Raw genomic sequence first — 23,182 nt, forward strand, 5'->3', positions numbered from 1 at the left:
CATATATGAATACACAAACACCTTGCTGTAATAGGTATCTACCGAAGATATGCAGGGTGTAGCCAAAATAGAAAACAAACTAGGCCAAATATAAGTTGTAAAAAATGTAATGTTGCTTTATTCAAAACTTATTTTGAATCATATCACAAAAATTAATATTTCGATTTCTATAATTGTTAGGTTATAAATAAGTTTATATACTTGTATATTTCAATTTTTGTAATTAAACATAAGAAAAATAGGGTGGTATCTATATTTACCAGTGATCCTTCGGCACTTTGTTTCCATTATAAAGAAACTCCGGTAGCTATATTTACCAGTAATTGTTTGCGTAAAATTAGGAAAAATCATTCGCGGAATTGTTTAAATATTTTTTCCGTAAATCTAAGGTCACATTGAATATTATTATGTATAGAGGAGGAGAATAGAGAAAAAACTTAGTGGTAGAGAAAAACTAATTACAATTTTGGAACTAGTGTCTCTGAATACCTACAAAACACCTCCAAAAACAAACTTAACAGAAATTTAATGCAAATTATTCCCCAGTGTTCATTTGAACCCCTTTTATGATTTTTCTCACGGCCTTTTCAGTGTCCTATTCCTTTTTAAAATGTGTACAAGTAGGAGTCAAGAAACCTGTCTATCCATAATTATTTCTAAGAGAAACCGAAAAGAATACGTAGTGAGTTTAAAATTACTATAAATTCAAGCAGTATTTTACCTTAGCATTACTGGTCTTAAGCGATAACTACCACAATTTTCATGGTGACAAAACCATATCAACAACCATAGTATACATCATACCAGAAACTATACCAAACAAATCAATACAGAAGTTACAATAATATTAGACTGTGTGTGTGTCTATCTTTCTCCCTTTCTTTAAATTGCCCTTTTTCTTGCCTGTGACATTGTTAATGCATTTCTTTTCTTTATCACCTGAAACACATGCCCCAACTATCTTATTTTTTTAATGGACTTCTAAAAAAGTCCAGCTATTGATTTCTCTAATCTTATTTATTCTTTTAATATATCTGTCGACAATTTTAGTGCGTTTATTATTTTCTAGTTCCTTTAATACTTCCTATACTTCTTTTTACTAAGAACACTTTGTTATGACCTTTATCTTACATATATATAAACTGTTTAGCTTCTTGCGAGGATAAATTTTCTTTACGGCGCCTCTTTACTCGTCACCCTCATAGGACGACGTTGTCGCACACATTGGGAATCCCTGGTAGGTGATATTTTGTTATTTTTGTGAAAATTTTGTCAAACTGGGAAATATATCCTGAAACAAGGAAGGTATCGACCTCTTTGTTTTTTATACTTTACGTATTTATATAGAGATGCCGCCACCACTCGTAAATTATCGATACCTGATTTTAAATATCAAATGGTTTTTGGTGTATTTTAAATTAATATTTATATTTCTCTAAATTTTTCCACAAACATAAAATTTTTCTAATACGTTTTATCTGAAAGTATGGACGTAGGTACACATTTTTTATCCATAAAAGGTTATTTCCTATAGACAGCTAGGACTCTGCGTCGTCTAATAAAGTTACAACCTCTCTAATAGATGTCACTACCAAGCAATTGAAAGTAATGCTTTAAATAATCGGAATCACTTCGGAATATTTATAATCCTATAAAAAATAAAGTCAAAGATATAGTCAATATATTTTTATACATATCACAATATATATAAAATGAAAGAATCTATAAAATTTTTGATTTTATTATTTTATGTTTGTTTTCCACGTTACGTTAAATAGGAGAAATTTATTTATTAATCTGTTCATATTTTGTTAGATGTCGCTAGGACTATGACTACAATTTAAATTTAATAGATGCCAAAAAGTATATGGAAGTTACCAAAGATCTTTTCTAATAAAACTTAACAATTAGTAAAATAAAGAATTTATGGTTTAATTGTTAAAAAGAGACAAAAAAACAACAAAAGTTGCAAAGTATTGGAAGTAGATTGAGAGATAAGAAGGGGAGCTATGAGGATGAGGAAACGTTGAATACACTATACTAATTAACAAGTTTAACAATTTAACAAGCGTTCGTTAGAATGAGAACCATTTTCAACAGTCGAGACATATCATTAAAAACAAAATGCAGTCTCTTGAACTGCTACATATTCACAGTTCTGCTCTACGGAATGGAAGCATGGACACTGACTGTTGCATCTATGAATCGGCTCGAAGCTTTCGAAATGTGGTGTTATAGGCGCATCTTACGTATATCCTGGGTTGACAGAGTTACTAATGTGGAGGTCCTGCGTAAAATGGGGAAAGAATGTGAAATTCTCATGACCGTCAAAACTAAAAAGTTGGAATATCTAGAACATGTAATAAGAAATCAAGAACGTTACGGCCTTCTCCAGCTGATTCTCCAAGGGAAAGTAAATGGTAAGAGAGGACCGGGAAGAAGACGCATTTCCTGGCTTCAAAATTTACGAAAGTGGTATAACACGACTACCACTGAACTGTTCCGCGCTGCAATAAATAAAGTAAAGATAGCCGTGATGATCGCCAACATCCGGAACGGATAGGCACTTTAAGAAGAAGAATTAACAAGTTCAAAATAAAGAGTACATTAATAGCCTTGGGCTGCTGCATGAAGTAGTTTAATTTACTTTGTTAAAAAAGAATAGAAAAAGAAAAAGCGGAAAAGTACGTAGATAAACACGAAGAACGGTTTTCACAGAGAATTGACAAATTTTTAAATTCATTCATTTTTAAATTAACATATTTATAAAGTAGTTAATTTTGTACACTTTACCATTTTATCAAAATTCAAAGTTTTAACATACCCAAATGAAATGCATTTAATGATGATGATGTTAAGTTAAAAGAGACAGAGACATGAAAAGAAAAATGGTGAAACCAAAAATCACGTTGTTTCCAAACGCCTCTTACTGAATACATATTGAAAAAGGTCAAAAAAGAATAAGGTTACAAACTGTAGACGGACTTAAGTAATATTAACGTTTGTAGAATATCCTTGTTTCACAATAAAATAAGACTGAATATTTTTTGGTACACAAGAGAATTGAAAACTTGGTAACTAAATTCCAAGCGATTTCTAACAGAGTTATCTATCTGGTAATAAAACTAAATCGTAGATACAGTATTAAAAAAATCCACTGTTATGCACCAACTTCTTCTGCAGATGATGAAGAGCTTGAAAAACTTTATGAAGACATTACAAGAGCGAGACACTTAGATAAAATATATTACGTAATAATTACGGGAGATTTCAACGCTAAAATAGGAAAGAAAGAAAATAACACCGACAACGAATATATTGGAAATTTTGGACTAGGAAGTAAAAATCACAGGGGAGATATGCTCGCAAATTTCCTCAGCAAAGAAAAACTATTCTGCTTAAACACATTCTACAAGAAAAATATACAGAGAAAATGGACGTGGCACAACTCAGACGGCAAAGTAAAAAATGAAATTGACTTTATACTCTCTAACTTCAAAAACATTGCTAAAGATGTTACTGTATTAAATTCCGTCAACACTGCTGGTGATCATCGATTAGTTAGGGTGCGAATGGATTTTCTTTTACCACAGATCTTTTTTGCACTTGATGTTATGTAATTCGTAAATTTTTTTGTTATTTCATTTATATCTTTTGTTTTGAATACTGGTAGAGGTTCTAGTCTCTTTTTTAGTTCACTTTAATATTCCTCTTGATTCATTGAAAAGAAAAGAAAACCTTGGAGCAACTCAGTACAACCCAAATAGCTATGGAGAGGGCCATGCTAGGGATTAGTTTGAGAGACAGGATTCGAAAGAACAGATTCGTGAAAGAAAAAAGATTACTGATGTCGCAGAACGTATAGCAAGGCTCAAGTGGCAATGGGCCGGACATGCTTCCCGAGATAATCTCGAAAAATGGACAAATGGATGTGAACTGCCAAGAGTAGAAATTAATGGAAGGAAATGGAAGGGGCGTATGTCCAGCAGTGGACGAATACAGGCTGAAGAAGAAGAAGAGAATATTTTTAGTTCAGAAATAGCAACATTACTTTTTGACTTTGCAACTTGTAGATATTGTACCTTTTTTGCTAACTGGAAACCTAAAAATATCTTTCTATGCTTTTTGTAACCCCACAAATGAAAATGACATTCTTTAGTCTACCAGCTCTTACTAAGGAAATTGGGATTATCATATTGCGAACAACGTTTAGAAAATATTCAAGTCTTACTGCATAGTCATTCACAACTGTTGGATAAACATGAACGTATGGACCCTTAATATTTGTCTTGGTTTTTGTTTTCACAAAAACTATATTTTAATATTGGTTTGAGAAATATGTCTAGGCTTTATACATAACAGATTTTAACATTTTTATTTAACTATTCAAATCCATTCAATAAATATGGATGCATTTTATTCAAGAATATGAAGAATATGATAAAAAATTATGCATAATAGAATCAATCACAAACTTTAATGCTTTAATTAGTAATTTAATAAAATCTCTTGCCTAGTAATCTCAAATTAGTAATTTAATACAAAGCCTAGGCTTCCATGTCTTATCAATATTACGTCTTTAGCTTAATTTCTTCTCCGTTGAAATATCTCTAAAAATATGCCCTTATGATTATGGACAGTTTTGCTTTCATTCTCTCACTCAGTCCGACTTTTGGGAATCATTTATAGACAAAATACATTGAACGCTTCTCGATAAGTACAAATTTCACTAATCTTATACTATCCCTGGTTCTTAGAACTTCGACCAGGCTCTCTCTCATTTCTCTATCAGTAGCAACTTCTTTTCTGATATTGTCTTCATACTACATAAACTAGTTAGCTGTGTTCATAGCTATTTAAAATAAAAATTTATTGAAAATAATACAAGAACAACGATACCTGCAATTTAAATGACAACAAGTACCAGAGTACCTACCTTAACAAAACTGTAAAGCAATCACCTAACAATAATTAATACCGAGAAGCAAACAAAGTAGGGGATATCTTCAGCAAGAAATCGAGTAGGCCAGTCACGGTGAGCTGTTTGGTAGCGCACGAGTACCCATTTCTTGTTTTCTTCTTGCGATATCAACAGAGGTACTCGTTGACCACCGGCGCGCGATACGCAAATTATTATACACGTAAGAAAGTGCATCTCTGCGCTACATTTCTGCATTTTTTTTATGCAATTTGGCTCTTATCTACATCAAAAATTCCTGTGTTTATTTCGGTTGATGCAAGGTGGTGAAAGTACTTCTTGTGGAACTTTGTTGTGTTCTAGTGGAAGTGTTTTCTCGACTTTTTGGTGTTTATGCCTGTTGATACATTGAGGATACAAATCGTTGTGGGAAGAAAATCATTTTACTCGGTGAGTTTATCTCTTCATTATTTTGTAATAAATATTATATATATATATATATATACAACAAATATACTATATATATATATATATATATATATATATATATATATATATATATATATATATATATATATACAAATATACTTTTATATTTTACATCGAAAAATTTTATAAAAATATTAATAAGGGTAAAAATTTAAAAAAGTAAATTAAATTAAACTACAATGATTGTATGCTAAAAATTTACTTGATAGTAACAGCAGATGATAAATAATTATAACATTGTTAGAATAACGCAGAATACCAACTATATTTGATTTGAAACTATTTGATAGCACAATTTTATGGCAAAATATTACAACAGTCTCTATACAGGACTGTTAAAATCATATGCGTTATACATATCGATATCTGCTCGTCGAACTTTTGTACAAGTATTTTTAAGAATAAAAGCCTTAAGGATTTAAGCTAGGATAGTACGTCTCATTGACGGAGAACAAGAGTTTACTTAATCACAGGGAAATATAAAAATATCAATAAGTACATACTTTTATTACATACCTGAATAAATATGTTGTCTTCTTCGGACTATCTAGCATCACCACCATTATCATCATCACTACATTTATCATTTCTCAAAGAAATTATAATTGTCTCTTTGGTTCCTTCTATTATGATAAGAATTTGGAGAATTTTTCTTCTTTTGTTATGTTCCTCATAAATGTCTTATAGCTTATTGCCAAATTGTCATATAAAATTTTTGACACTGAGTCATTTAGAAGTTGCAGGTTTAAATATTGTATTGTTTTCCGTGACATATCTCTTCATTTGAACCCAGATTGGTTGAATGGGTTTAAGTTCGCGATGATAAGGTGGTAATCACAAATTGATCTAGCTCTCAGATCAATTTGGTGAAGTATCTTCTTCACCGCATTGATCGGTACCGTAAAATGGGATGTATAGCAAAAATTGTTTGTCTTTTGATTACCACAGCTACTCTGTTGAAACTTAAAAATATGTTGTTAAAAGCTTAAAAGTTTGGTATTATACTGCTTTACAAGTTAATCTACTATGAAGTGGGATAAATGGCACCACTTATAAATGTATTAGTATTTCACTGTTTTAACTAATAAATGGTAAACAACAACAAATAATATTTATTTAGACAATGTATTTGACATATCAAAAAAGTTAATAACTTATTGACAAAAAGTTAAATTTGAGGAAAGTTAGAAAAAACATTTTTAAACCAATATTTAACTTTAATGGTATATAATTATTAACTTCTGGTAACTGTAAAGAGAATTAATGAACTCAACTCAAATTAGTTCTTGAAATCTTGTAGATGTGCACAATTTTGGTTTTGCAAGCTTACGGATCAGATTATCAAGTGCTTTAAAGAGTTCTTCTTTATCTGTTTACAACAATTTTAATCCAGGGGAGGACTTTTTGTAAAACTTTCCAATATATCATTCCTTATTAAATTTAACAACCGATAATGACGATATATTATCAAAAAGGATTTTTGGTCTTTCCCATAACTTTGAGAATGGTCTTCAAGTGAAAACTTGATGTGGAAAATGACTTTGCTTTAAAGCTTTGCAAATGAATCCTCTTCAGAAAAGCTCTCCCTTTATTCTGGGTCACTGTCTTCGAGTGAATACAGATTCCCAGACTAGATGTGCTTTTCCTTTTTAATGTGCTGCTCTTTGGGCTTTTTTCTGGTTGCTAGGTCTTACTGTAAATTCATCTTTGACATTAGAAATCTCTGCTTAAAAATTTACAACTTCGATGCTTTTTCCAAGCAGGACTGATATTTTCCTTCTTTTTTGCCTTGTTTTTTGTTTATCAGATTATATTAAAGCTTTCATGTAATACTTGAGACTGGCATCTAAGACCTCAGCGGCAGCTTTATTGGTAACTTTAGAACTTTTGAAAGAAGGCAGCATGCCTTATACTTTATTCTCATTCACTGAAATAATGTCACATTTTTTGAGACCAGAAACAACATTAATCACTTTTTTAACATATATAGATCTTTAAGAAGAGTTGGAAATCGATTTTTTGAAAAGAGGCTTTGAACTTTTTCTTGGACTTGGTCTCCATTTGCGAAGGATAGACCACCAAGTTTGTTTAAGTGGGTGGAAAAAAGACACGTGAAAAGGCTATGTAAGATGTATAGAGTTGCTTGTCAAGAACACAAGTTTGATGTAGTTGGCAAACATTATTGATTTCTACTGATATGTGTAAGGCTAAGTTATCGCTTAATAAAATATTTACTTCATCGAGTTTTAATAAATAAGGTACTGTCATGGTCTTAATCCAATCTTTAAAGCAATAAGACTCAAACCATCCTGACTTTATTCGGCTGTATCTGGAGTTTGGTGGCCTCCCAACTCGCCAGCTCTCATAGATATGCTGTGCTTTATACACAAAATGTGGAGGGATGATGATTCCATCGTCAGTAGTAGCAAATATAATCGACACCACAGCTCTTGTGAAGTTCATCATCCTTTCGGAATACTTACAACCCTTTGGAGCATTAACCACTTTTCAGTCTAGGTCACCGCATAAATCGTCTCATTATATTTATTGATATTGTTTGCTAGAATATCTTTTAATTCTATACCAAAATAATCAAAGTAATCGTTGATAGTCTATTCAGTAATAGTTGTTCTAGACCGTTTTATATTTTGACATATAAGAGCCGACAGCGCTTGTATCGTGGTAGAAAGTTTTGGACAAACTAAGGTCCAGGCATAATATTCTAAAATTTTGGGACAGTTTTGCCATGCTTATCAATAAAATCTTTTATCAGCATTCGTAAAGTGTTAAAGTCAATTGGGTATTTCCGATGATGGCAAATCTAAAGTCTACTGACTGATGGGTTTTTTATCAGTTTCAGATAGGGCGGTTCAGACCACTGTTTTTTTGGTAACATCTCTGTTCAGTGTTCATATACCCGTACCGTACAGTGTGCTTTTTATATCTTTCATGGCAAATTTATACGCTAAAGACAAAAAACATGATCAGCTATTAGTTATGTTTACTGATGGGTGAAAGGCAACACAAAAAATATTGTTATTTACCCCGGGTTTTGTAAAAACTTGACATAACCTAAAAAATCCTTTTTTAACACAAGTTTTTATTTTTGTGCGCATAAAACAATTTGAGATTTTTTTATAGGATACTCATAACAATCATTAAGCAATAAAGTAAAATAACTAGAGTATCGTTATCATACTTTTCCTTATTATATTAATATATCATTATTTCCTTTATAATTCAAAGCAGTTGCAGATTTTTAAACTTTTTATGAAGTTTTGTTGAAAGTTTATGTTTAGTTCTACTTGTTCTACTACCTGTGTAAGTGCTTCCATCATTTTCTAAGCTTCATCTAAACTCTTAATAAGCTGTAATAGCAATTTCGTCGGCAAAGCGCATGTGACTTAAGTATTCACTATTAGCATTGTTTAAATAGGTCCTATTTAAACAATGCTATTAGTATTTATTCCCTTTTTAGCCTATCAGCCTAATCTAGTTCCTCAAACGTATACTCCAGAGCTGTCTTGAATAGTTGGTGGGCGATGGTGTCTACCTATCGGGACTGACCATTAATAAATAATAAAACACAACACAAAATAAAATACTCAAGATCACAGTAAAAATATTGACTCAAAAATAGGCCAGGATTTAGCAAAAAATCAACTAACATGTAATTATACATTAAGTTCAATATAAAAAAGACTTCTCTACTAGAGTACTTATTTTTTTGTCATATATATTCCACACAAACTCAAAAGTGATTTAATATAGGAGCAGAACGAGGTAAGACAAATAATTCGTGTTGTTTGTTTAATAGTGAAGCAGGTTTATGTAAGAATGATCGGCAAACAAGTTATACTTACTGTTAAACCGAAAGTGTGTTACTGGGAAATACAGCAGTTATTAATTTTACTGGCAAATTTTTATTTATTATAGAGTACCAATGATAAGGAGGTTTAAATATTATCAAATAAAGCTAACAATGGAGTATTTGTAAATAAATTCAATGAAATTTCATAGAAATCTACTGATTAAATACGTCTCAAATACTTAGTCATGTTAATGATTCTTTTAATAATAAAAAACAATTAAACTAACAATATTTTTTTACAAACCACTGGTATTATATATATATATACATATATATATATATATATATATATATATATATATATATATATATATATATATATATATATATATATATATATAGGGTAAGTCCGGGAGTGATGGGCCATCGGTATAGACGGGCCATTCGTCATATTGCAGATCCTCTGTTTATTGTGCAGTGCGACAACGTTGATTTATAACATTTAGTCAACGACAGACCCTGTGAACGTGGTCATTGCGACGTGTATGCATAAACAACGGAGATTTTTTTACTTAATTATATGTTGTTGGTGAAATTTTTCCTTGGTGAATTTTCAAGTTGTGTAAGTTTTGACAAAAGGTAAGTTTTTTTATTATTTATGTATTCAACTGTTATATTGAGATTAAACAACTGAACCTAACCTAAAATACCCATATAAAATTTAAACTGCGTGTTCGATGGCGTGGCCCGTCTCTACCGAACCTTTGGGATAGACGGGCCACAGTGTATCGGTATAGATGGGCTAATAATAAGTATTGGGTTTGTATTATTCAACAATTTTTTTTAATAATATGTATTATTAATTAACTTCTATGTTGTTACAGGTTACAATATGCCTTCATATTATAAGCGGAAATCTACTGTTGAAAGAGGTAAATGGAGCGAAGAAGCACTACAAAATGCGGTTGCGGCTATCAGAGAAAATCGCATGGGATTAAATCGAGCTGCATTAGCTTATGGCATACCTCGAAGTAGCATACAGAGAAGAATGAAAAATAATGATCTAAAAAAAACACAATCGTCTTGGACCTTCTTCAACTCTTGGGGATGAGATCGAGATGAAATTAGTGCTGCATATTAAGAAATTGCAAAAGTATGGTTTTGCATCCACTCGTGACCATGTACGAACTGTGGCGTTTGAGTTAGCAGAAAAATTTAATGTAAGCCACAAATTCAATGAAAACAACAATAAAGCTGGTTTTGACTTAAAGGCGTCAATATAAAAAGTATGAGTTAGATTACTCGGATGATGTCATGAATGCAGATGTGCCAGTTTTAGATGATAGCGAAGACAAAGACGAATTTAATGAAAATGAGTGCATTGGTTGTGGTGAAGATTACAGCAAAACATCCAGAAAAGATTACTGGGTTCAATGTTTGATTTGCAAACACTGGTGCCATGACAACTGTACAAAATTTGAAAATGTTTGTGATTCATGTGGAAAGTAAAAAGTAAAACGAAATAGGTTAACATCATTATTTTATGTGTTTCAAATTAGCCCAACTCTACCAATAGGAATGGCCCATCTGTACCTACGTATTGGTATAGATCGGCCAATAAGAAGTATTTATGTTAATTTCTATAACTTTTATATTCCTCAAGTTACATGTTTTTTTATTTTGCATAATAAATATACAAACTATAATAAGTATTCTTTTCCAAAAATCGTATCATACACTAGTCAATTTTTCAAGTAATCAAAGTGAGAAAAAAAGTGGCCCGTCTTTCCCGGACTTACCCTATATATATATATATATATATATATATATATATATATATATATATATATATATATATATATATATATATATATATATATATATATATATCAAGAACGTTACGGCCTTCTCCAGCTGATTCTCCAAGGGAAAGTAAATGGTAAGAGAGGACCGGGAAGAAGACGCATTTCCTGGCTTCAAAATTTACGAAAGTGGTATAACACGACTACCACTGAACTGTTCCGCGCTGCAATAAATAAAGTAAAGATAGCCGTGATGATCGCCAACATCCATAACGGATAGGCACTTTAAGAAGAAGAATATATATATATATATATATAAATTGTTATGAAAGATTAACGCGGTTAGTAGCTAAGATTAATATTTTACAAGAAGTAATATTAAATTTAACAGGCGTCCTGTGTGGAGACGTGGTTCGGGTGGAGGTTGGCGTGGGGGTTGGTGTGGGGATTGGCACGTGGATTAGCGCATGGGTTTGCACGGGAGTGTGCGCGAATATTTTTGACGGTAGTATTTTGATTGGAGGCTGGAGCATACGATATTTTCTTTATGAGAGGTCTCCATGTCAAAGGTAACAGTGAGCCGTCCTCTCTTTTACACTTTGACCTTGTTTCTCGACGTTATCATAAAGACGTTATCATCAATCCCAAGGTTTCACTCTGTTTATCGACAACCCACCCATACCAATCGTTACTTGCATGCCAACTCTCATTATTTACCTTCACAAATTAATTCAGTCATTAATACCCTTGGCTCCAGATCAATACGCCTTTGAGATGGATGATTCTTAAATCAAGAGGAATAAAGACAATATTTACCCTCCAACACAAACTTTTATCTCCTGTCAGATCAATAAAAGAAACAAACAACACAGAGTATATAAAATTTCTTGTGAAAACTGCCTTGATCTTATATAGACGAAACACATCGTATAATCCAAAATAGAATTTGTGAACATTCAATTTTTGTTGGCAATTCCAATTTAATTTTAGCTCTAGGTCAACACCATCTTCATACAGGTTATAAAATTAATTTTGAAAACTCCAGAACCAAAGCCCCCATCCGCTTCTATATACCAAGAATTATCTGAGAAGCCATAGAAATTGAAAAAAGGCCAAATTGTCTTAATAAAAGTATTGACGGCATCCGGTTACCTTCGACATTGAGACATTTCAAAAAGCAAATATTGTCCGCTTCACCCTCCAATCAAAATTCTGCGGTAAAAAATGTTTGCGCTATCCGTCACGCCAACCCCTGAGCCAATCCCTCGCCAACCTCCATCCAAACAAAGTCACCATCGACGGTTTAAATGAACGGTCCACTGTTCCCAGTAGCAGTAATGCATTGATCAGTGATCAGTATAGTAGCGTCTGAGGGCTTGTTAGACTAAGACCTCCGAAGTCCTGAAGAAGACATCAGAAAGGATGTCGAAAGCTCGGCGCACTCATAATCGACGCAGTTCGCCCAGGACGCCTGTTAAATTTAATATTACTTCTTGTATATATATATATATATATATATATATATATATATATATATATATATATATATATTTCGGTACTGTTTATTTTGGCGAAAAATGTACAACGACATACCAAAAAATATTTATATGCCTTTTCGTAAACTGTTAAAACTGTACGAACATGACTAAGCTATAAATTTTAATTTACGACCCGTCATTAGTTTGTAAATTAAGAAATAACTTTTTAGTTGTTTTTGCGAACAAATGAAGCTGTCAGTTTCCGTTCAAAACAATAAATCAATTAAGGTGATTGGTAAAATAGGTAATACCTTCTTTTGAGTAGTTAACACCTAATAAACAATTCCTAACTTATTTTTATTATCTGTTTACAAACAGTAACACATTAAAAAAGGTACTGGCGATTTTTGTCTTATTATTTTAAATACTGGTTTCAGGAAAATAGGAGAACAAATATTTGTTATTTGAAATTGTAAGATTTTTAAATTATTGGGCTGTTAGTATTTTTTATAAATGATGACTTACGTAAAAATATTTGTATAAAAGAAGTAAATAAATTTTTGGCTTGAAGACGAAAAAGATGAATTTTTTGTGAAAATTGATAGTTGTACAAAAAAATTCAAATATTAAACGTATCATCAATATCTTTACCTTTACGCTGGGTTCCTGATAACATTTCTCTACGACCTTCTTCCTTGGGTCATATCAATATCAATCTTCTTTACCGGTATGTCCTACCCAAGCGTCTCTCCCAGGTCTCTCCCTTGGTCTTCTTCTCCTACTACTTCAAGGAGCTAACAGATCAGCTATTCTTTATATTCTTTGTAAAGCAAACCTTATGCTCTCTCATTTTGTCTTCTGACCATTTTAGAGAATTTTTCTATGAGTTTCATTGGAATCTTTCTGTTAACCAACACACTACTCAGTTCCTTCCACTTTATCCATCCCATCTAAATTCTACTACATGCAACTCCATCTAATTTACCAGTACTCTGTAATATCGATCCTAGGTACTTAAAACTGTTACTTTTCACAATCAATTCTCTGTCTAAAATTACGATTTTATTTGTAGTAACTCTATCTTTAAATGCACATTTTAAAGTCATTCGTTTTTGTCCTACTAAGTTTTAAAATTTTTTCCTTTAAAGCTTGTCTCCATTGTTTCTATTTTTATTGTAAATCGTTTTCAATATTTCGTATTACCAATACATAACCAGCATACGTTAACCATAAGGGAATCTTGTACTGTATTTTTGCTGCATTCTGGTCCAAAACAGGCCATATTTTTTTAAATTGTATTATGATTTTCTTTCTTGTTTCATAAATTTTTTTTTGCAGATTTTGACCTAAATAGACCTTCTTTCTCATCTTTAATTAATATTATTATTGAATATTATAGAATTAAAACAAATTTCAGAAACGGGATATTATATTTCTCGACAATTATTACACTTTAAGATTGTTGTACAATCATTGTAATAATATTTTCTTAATGTTACATTATCTTTATCTACACAGTGCTATAACAAAACCTACAAATTCAGTCTACGTCTGCATTGTGCATTCAGCGCGATAATTGAAATTTTGTAACCAGGGGAAAAGCTTTGAAGCTTAGGTTGCAACGTTTAATTACGTGTAGAACTGCATGTATACGACGTGTTAAATTAGATTGCACTGCCAATAATTTGATATTTGACATATTAGAGAGCGGTGTTGGAAAGTGATCGTTGAAAAAGGATCGATGTTTGATATTTTTCTGTTGGTTTTCCAAGAAGCTAAAAACTGTATCAAACAGAGAGTTTTTCTAATTAAGTGTCAAATAAATATACACCACCCAATTTATACGAATTGAATCATTACTCAATTTATACGAATTAAATCAAATATTCTATCGCTATTTGGAATTCGGGAAAATGATCATCTGACTGTTGTCCCTTAATTTATATTCCACTACACGAAAAAGGAATTACTATTTAAATGGGAATAAGCCACAATTAAAGGTTAAAATAAGTTTATTGACGTTTCAGTTTCCACTTCGGAAATCGTTCTCAAAATACAAACATTAGTAAATTAAACAGATTTTGTTTTTTTGTTACTTGGTAAAAAATTCTTATAATAATTTAATTTTATCTGACTCATTTATATTGACAATTTAGACATACATTATACATTTTAAAGTAGACGACTTTAAAATGATATTGACAATATTGTTGAGTTGCGTTCCTGGGACGACTTTAATTGTAAGATAATTCATTCGATTACATGAAATCAATCAACTTTAACTTGAGACTATCGGCCAGAAAAAAATCATAGCATGTAATTCGTCTTTAAAAAGACAAACACATGCTGTAATGACAGTAAAATCTTCTGTTAGTAATTCCATAGTAAATTCTGAGGGAAAAACCGGGAAAAAAACCTCATAATACTATCCCGACATTGTAAGTATTTGCTTGTGCATTTCGTTTACTTTCAATAAACACCAAATTCTAATTTTATATGTTTGTTATTTAAAAAAACATAAATGATGTATCCTCTATATGTTACTGACTTACTAGTACTGATATTTTCCTCTTAATAACTTCCTCTTTTAATCTGGGTAACCAGATCCTACTATATTCTGCCGAGAAATTTGCGACATAATGGGTCTCATTTAGCATAATTAGAGCCGCTTTTTTGATTTTTCTCTTTTTACCATCCGTTTCTTTTAGGACTATATTTGAATCATTCCATTGAACCCTATGTTCATTATCCCATGCGTGTTTACATATTTGAGATCTATGAAATTCTCTATTTTTAATATAAGATTGATGTTCACTTATTCTAACATGTAATGTCCTTGATGTTTCACCTAAATAAAACTGATCGCATTCACAAGGTATTTTATAAATGCAATTCTTTATCATTTCTTGTTCATTGTTAGGTTTGGTTTTAGACAAAATAGCTCTCAATGTGTTTGTTGTTTTGAATGTTGTTGAAATGTTGAATTCATTTTCTATCCTTTTAAGTTTTTCTGATAATCCTTATATGTATGGTATTGTTATTTTCCTCATATTATTCCTTGTCAATGTCCTTGTCATCCTTCCTTCTAAGTTGTTCTACATACACAACACAAGGCGTTTTTGTTAATTTCGAATAAGAATTTTTTTATTAAAAACATATATGGATTAGAAGTACTACATGGTAGTTAAAGTTATTAAATAGCTGTAAGTACTGATAATGAATAAGATAAAATTACTGCTGAACTATATGGTGCCCATTTAAAATAAATTAGAGCCTTATATATGGTCGCGGAAAAATGCGTTGAGTCACCTAACTAAAGTTTGTGAAGACAGATCTATCTCAAAAAGTTAAGATGAGATTGGTTACTGCACTTGTATTCTCAATATTTCTATATGGGGCAGAAACTTGGACTCTTCGGGTATAAGAACTCCAAAAAATTAATGTCTTTGAGATGTGGAGTTCGAGAAGAATGCTGCGCATACGTTGGACAGCTCATCGGACAAACGTTTTCATTGTTAACCAACTCAACATTAAAAAAAGGCTGTCCACAAGTCTATACTGAATTTTACAGTATTTTGCTCACGTAGTTCACAGAGATTTATTTTAATTTAGAGAGATTCATTGTTTTTTTGGTAACTTTTCGGGGAGAAGACCAAGAAGACGGTCGCTAACCAGATGGTTTGACCAAATTCATAATTCAGCGGGCTACTTATTCTGCGAAACTCTTAGAGCAGTTGAAGATAAAGACCAATTAAAAAAAAATTGTTAGGAGTATTGTATTAACTGTAGTACAATAAAAACATATTTGTTTTATTTTCCCAATCAGAGAGTGTTTTTTAGTAGTAGAGTAAGTACTCTAAGTGATTTCTGTCTTATATCTTAGCTTTTTATTACCAAAATAAAATATAATAATAACAACTCCACAGTATTACATTTTAAAAACGGAATAAGGCTTTCATCGGTAATTAGAAAGTAAAAACCATCAAATAAATAACACAAACGATTGCATTCTAATTAAAATACCCATCTGGGAAGTGCGTATTTAATAAAATTCTTGCTCTTACTTTTTATTCAATAAAATATGGTCATTATTATTCAAGAATTCCAAAACTAACTTTCGCCAAAAAATATCTAGACACACGCAGATGAACTCTAACCTTCTCAGCTATTGACATATTAAATTCAATTTAGAAGTTTTTTTCGTCTCGTTGGAGGAGGACTGAGGAACAATTTATTATGTAAATGGTATGCATAAATCTCACCAATTTCTGTCGTTTTAAATGAATGCCATTAAGAAAAAAATCGTGTAATTGGTCGGCGAAATTAAGACATTAATCTCCTAGATGCAATAAAAAGATTTTTTTTTGTAAAAAACAATAAATTTTAGAATTAATCTTCAATTAATCAATTTTTTATAAACCGGGCATATTGCCCATTATGTTTTCACTTTTTAGGATATTTTTTAATATGAGCTGCTAAAAAACGAGTTGATTTGAAATTGATGAAAACTTAAAATTGGCTAAAGTGTGGCATATACAACATTCACTATATCCAGAGTATGACATATAGTTAGCTTAGAAACAAAAAATTATATTCTTTAGAAAAAAACCTACAACAATCAAAATTTGGAGTTCAAACGACCAGTTGTTTTTAAGTTATAGTGGTTTTGCATTATGCTAGCTTTAAAAGTTTTAAAACAATCGAATTTTATGAATTTAATGTATTCTTCGTGTTCTTTTTCTTTTTGTATAGACATGACTCGGTCTATTTTTCAACGTGCTATAAGTAAGTTGTTGTTTCATCGTTTTTGTGGTCTTCGCTCTGATCGTCTTATTATTGGTGAACCGCCTCTTGCTGTCTTGTTTGCTCTATTTGTTGTCATTAGGCTTATAAAATTGTTCTATTTTACTCTTCTCTTTCTTTCCCAGTCCTTGATGTTTTTGACATTGCATTTCCATCATGTGTCTTTTCTTCTTCTTAAAGTGCCCTCTCCTCAATGGAGGTTGGCTACTACAATTTTAAACTCTTCTCTATCTTCAGCTGTTCTTATTAGCTGTTCAAAATTCAGCCCTGTCCATTGTCGGATGTTTCTGAGCCACGATAGTTTTTTCCTTCCTAGGCCTCTCTTTCCCTCGATTTTTCCTTTCACTATAAGTTGGGCATATTGGTACTTATTATTTCTCAGTATGTGGCCTAGGTATGATGTTTTTCTAACTTTTACTGTGTTAAAAAGTTCTCTTTCTTTGCCTATTCTATGCAGCACTTCTTCGTTTGAGGTATGTGATGTCCATGAAATTTTGAGTATTCTCCGGTAGATCCACATTTCAAAGGCCTCCAATTTATTTACGGTTGATGTTTTAAGGGTCCACGTTTCAACTGCATATAGAAGAGTCGACCAGACGTAGCATTTTGATAAACGTAGTCGAATTTCGAGTTTTATTCGAGAATCACAAAGCAGTTTTTTTATTTTTTCGAAAGATTTTCTGGCCTGTTCTATTCTCGATCTTATTTCTAGATCAGGATTTAGGCTGCTATCGATCCAACATCCCAGGTACTTAAATCTATTGACCTGTTCTAAAATGTGCCCATTTATTATGCAAGGTTGAGGTACGTTTTGGTTTTTTCGGATTGACATCACTTTGGTTTTTTTAATGTTTATTTTCATACCAAATTGCTCACAGGTCGATTTGGTCTTATCGATGAGTCGTTGTAGACCTAAGTCGGAATCCGCAATTAACACTGTATCATCGGCGTATCTGATACTGTTGATATTTACGCCATTCACATTGACTCCATCCTTGGAATCCTCCAATGCTTCTTTAAATAGAAACTCGGAGTAAAGATTAAACAGCAGAGGCGACAGAACACATCCTTGTCTAACTCCCCTCCTAATTTCTACTTCTGCGGATGTGGAACCTTCGATCCTAACTCTGGAGATTTGGTTCCAGTACAATCTTTTTAAGAATTTGATGTCTTTTCCATCTAAACCGACTTCTTGCAAACGTTCTAATAGTAGGTCGTGTCTTACTCTATCAAATGCTTTTTCGAAGTCTATGAAGCATATAAATATAAATATCTTTCTGTTGGTCGTAGCATTTTTGGGCGAGAACTAGTAAACTGAACAGGGCTTCTCTCGTTCCCATGCCGGCTCTGAATCCAAACTGATCGTCTCCGATGATTGTTTCGCACTTTCTATAGATACGATTATGTACGATTTTTAGTAGGACTTTTACTGCATGACTCATAAGGCTTTTCAGACGGAACTCATTGCAGTGTTGTGGGTTTGGCTTTTTTGGTAGTGGGATGAATATTGACTCCAGCCAATCTTGGGGTATTTTACCTGTATCATAAATACGATTGAATAAAAGGACAAATATTTCGATATTTTCTTCGCTGATTAATTTTAACGTTTCTGGGTATATTCCGTCTGGACCTGGGCTTTTATTTGTTTTAAGATGATTAATTGCATTTATGATTTCAGATTTCAGAATTGTTGGCCCTTCGTTGTTATTTTCCAACCTTGGTTCTTCTCGTATATCGTGAAAAAGAATTTTAATATAGTTTTCCCATTCTTTCAGTTTATCTTCCGTTGATTCTAGCAGTTTGCCATCCGTGTTCAGCATGGTGTGAAAAGTCGTTCTCTTGGTAGTCGATGTAAACTCTTTTACCTTTTTATGTAAATTAAAAAAATCGTGCATTTATTGTAGTTCTTCTATTTCCACGCATTTTGTTGTCAAATCATGTGTCTTACCATCGATTTTTCTAAGAGTTTTCATCTCTGCTGTCTCTTGCATTATTTTTTTTCTCTCAGGTCTTGTATCTGCCGTATATGCCATTACTGATCTACTGTTTTGTAAATTCTGCATTTCATTTTTCCCATATTTTGATTTCTTTCATAATGTATCATTCCATAGATATTTAAACTACATCACCCGATCTATTATCTGAGCCTTAAGCTCTAATTTACGTCTTGTTTAGATTTGGAGTTACAACCATGCATTTTGACTTTTTTGGGTAAATTTACATATTAAATTATAATCTAGCGGTTAGGATAAATTGGTGCAGCATACTTAGTAAACCATCTTCATTTCGAGAGATTCGTATAGAAGAATAGTAGTTTTTCCCTTATTTGGTATCCTATTTTCATTCTTACTTTTTTTATTATTTCATCCATGATCGAGTTAAATAATAGAGGGCTCAGGGAATTCCCCTGTTTAAGCCCACTGTCAGCTTCAATTGGGTCAGTTAGTTCTTGTTCTAAATGTACGTTTAGTGTGTTGTTCTGGTACATATTTCAAATAATTTTGATATTTCCTAGAGGTATCTCTCTTGCATACAATACGTGAATAACGTCCTTTAATTTTACTTTATCAAATGCCTTCTTAAAATCTACGAAACATAAATATGCAGGTTTGTTCTACCCTAATGATTTTTCTTGCATTTGCCTTAATATAAATATAGCATGGGTGCATAATATTCCCGACCTAAACCCTTGTTTTTCTTCTGCTAGTACTAGAATTTCATTCACTTTATTTGTTATCACTTTGGTTGTTAATTTTAGTGTTATGTTTAATAAATTAATTGTTCTGTACTTCTTCGGGTCTGATTTGTCCCCCTTTTTAAGAAGAGGTATAAGGATGCTTTATCTCCATTCTTTTAGTATTCTCTTTTGTTTTATTTTTTTTATTAATTTTAATAATTGTTTAGTCAGATTTGGTCCTCTGTATTTTAGAAGTTTATTCGGTACTCTGTCCTTTCCTGGTGATTTTCTATTTTTTAATTTACTTAATGTTTCTTTTACCTCTTCCTCTTCAATGTTTACTTTTTAGTTTGTTATCCCTTCCGGTATTAGTGGTTCAGTATTGTTAGCTTTAGCATGTAAATAGCAATCAAAAGTAGTTCGCCCATGTTTCCTTCTGAATGTGAGTTTCCTTCTGTTGAAGTTCAATAGTAATTCTATTTCATTTTATCCTTGCCATCTGCTCTTTGTTTCATGGTAATTTTGTAAAATGGCAAGGCAGTTAAACCCCTTTTGATGTGTCTAATGCAAATTGTTGTTATATTTTTAGTTTATTGACCAGTTTGAAAAAAAAACTTTAGTCTACAGGGCAGAAATAGAGAGGGCGAATATTTATTCTACGTGACAGAAAGAGAAAGAAAAGAAAGACAGAGGGAGAAAGAGAGGGCGCCAACTACTTTTTAAATAAAAAATAGTAAAAACGAAGCTGGAGGTAAAATAATTAATAAATTAATAAAGAAATTAAAATGAAATAATTATTTAAATATAAATTAATAGAGATGTGACGTTTATAACGTTACACTGTATACAGTGAAAGTAGGTAAAGAATTCCTTACCTGATGTAGCTTAAAGGTAGCATCAGTGCTACCAACTTTTTTAAAAGCAGTGATACCAACTTACTATAAAAAGGAGATCAATTTAAAAATATTTAAATTTTTGAACCTGGAATTTTGGTACCCAGGGCTCGTACCCGTGATATTTGTGTTCAGCGACATTTTATTCAATATTTACCGCAAAAATGCAAAATGCATTTTTTTATGCACAAATGCAATTTTTCATTTCTTCATAATCGCATTAGTTCACAAAACTTCCTGTCGCTCTCATGAATCGAATGTACCAACTACATCTAAATCCGTCTTACAGCGCCAATTGTCGAAGGTTCATTTCCTTTATTTCCTTGACTAATTTCTATTCGTGTTCCATGTTTTGAGAAGCTCTCCCAGTGTTACCGTTTTATTTTTTTGACTAAATTATTCGGTTCATTTCGGATTAGTTATAGTGCCTGTTGTGTTTAGTGTGTTCTTTACTAAAAATGTTCTCTTCTTTCTTTACATTTCGTCTTGACTTTCTCTCTAAACGATGGAATTTTCCTTTTTGATATGTCGCATTCGTCACTTTCCTCTCACAAGTGCTACTGTTGCTGCGTTAATTATGTTTTTTTTCATTTTTTCCTAGCATTCCTCGATGATATCGTTTGCTAATATTTAATTTTCAGTAATCTTCTTTTTCTGTATAGGTCTTCTGTGGATTCCGTATTTATTCCTTCGACTCTGAGTTTTGTTTGTGTTGGTGCCGCTCACTTGGGTGTAATGCATTTCATGATGACTTTTATTTTACAAAATACTAAGCTATTTAACTAGAGTTGTTTGTGTATTTTACATATAGATAACTCTGCTTGGCAATTCAGCCATTTCTCAAATCGTAAATGTCAGTAGGTGACATTCAGTTTCACGCACTGCGTTAATATAAGTATCTTAAATCAATATAAACCTCTTTTTCCTTCTAGTTTTGTACATTCCCAACATCACGTTTGATTTTAGCAAATACTGATTTCATATTTATTAACCAGATTTCCAATTTAAAATCAATCAATTTGTTGATCTAAATCTAAATTATTCATTGATTTTGCAAGCTCATAAGTATTAATCTTCGTATGTAAATGTACTTAGTATTGGAGAATTTTTAATTTGTTTTATGTCACTTGTCAAGAGATACTGATATTTTTCTAAAACTTCTTTTACTAAAGTATTTCTATTTTCTTCAGGTCTGTAATAATGTATGATCACAATATCTTCGGTTTGGATTATTTTAAAAAATTTTATATACCACAGTCCCATAGAAAAACGTAACTGAAATGTTCATTATTAATAACACAGACCATATGTATTGTGAAATTTAGATTTTAAGGCTACTGTTCCATTTGTTTTATACTACTATTGTAATCAATATTGATTCAAGATCTTCTCTATAATCCGGCCAAGTTAGTTATAACAATAGTGGTGAAATATCAAAATTCGCACAGAGCTGAAGTTAGGTAGAGACCGTTAATACACCATTAAGGAGCGTTATCACAGAATATATAGTGACGTTCTTCATCGGCGAAGAGAAATAGAAAACAAGTAATTGGAAAAGACAAAATATAAAGACGGAAACCAACACAACGTGGAATATCGTATTTCTTCTTAATATTTGTGGTTTACGATCCATTGAATAGAACAAAACTGTGTATTTATTGCCCTCACGCGATTTCTCCTTGATTGTTGGTAAATCAGTACATATCAAAGACAATCGAAAGTTGATGCACCGCATATCAAAAAGACGTGGTTAGGGGACGTACGGCCAGTGTCGTGGTAATTTTACTATTCCGTAGTCTCATGCAGTTGTTTTGGAACTTTTATCATTGTATAAATTACCCAATTTAGTAAAATGTTTACCAGCAACACTGGAGGACAAAACTAACCTAAGTCCTGATCTCGACGGGACACGTTTTATTACTGTAGTTATCAAAAAGTAAATATTTATCAATTTCACACCAACATAAGGTAAGGTCTCTCTCTTTTTCACTGAAAAGCGTCATTCCACGAGCTGTCTAATTCCAGCTTTAGAAATAAAGTAATTCCATCGATCCCATGTCTGCTAAAAAATTTTTCAAAAGTAAACGTTTTTGTGTTGTTGAATTTTTTTTCTTTTGCAATGCATAGAGTCGAACTTCATATGACTATGTACTAACTCCAAAAATTTCTGTTCTATGCATTCCAAGTGCGTAGTATGCATAGCATAGAGAAGTGCAGCAGTCACAGCTTGTTTGTATTTTGACCTCCACAATTGTCTGAAAACAATAATATTTTTAGAACTGTGGAGGGTAAGTTTGTAATATACTTTAAC

The 23,182-nt window shown here is 31.9% G+C and overlaps 1 protein-coding gene across 2 annotated transcripts in view; it reads left to right on the top strand.

Annotated features, from left to right (window-relative positions):
- The first annotated feature begins 5,041 nt into the window (after positions 1-5,041).
- Positions 5,042-23,182, top strand: part of LOC140445864 (uncharacterized) — a 262,320-nt gene continuing 244,179 nt past the window's right edge. For both annotated transcript variants that reach the window (XM_072538260.1, XM_072538261.1), the window contains exon 1: positions 5,042-5,368. The gene's annotated coding sequence lies outside the window, so the exon portion shown is untranslated. The remainder of the gene's footprint in view (positions 5,369-23,182) is intronic.

This window comes from Diabrotica undecimpunctata, chromosome 7 (assembly GCF_040954645.1).
Source record: "Diabrotica undecimpunctata isolate CICGRU chromosome 7, icDiaUnde3, whole genome shotgun sequence".
In the NCBI taxonomy this organism is placed as follows: domain Eukaryota; kingdom Metazoa; phylum Arthropoda; class Insecta; order Coleoptera; family Chrysomelidae; genus Diabrotica; species Diabrotica undecimpunctata.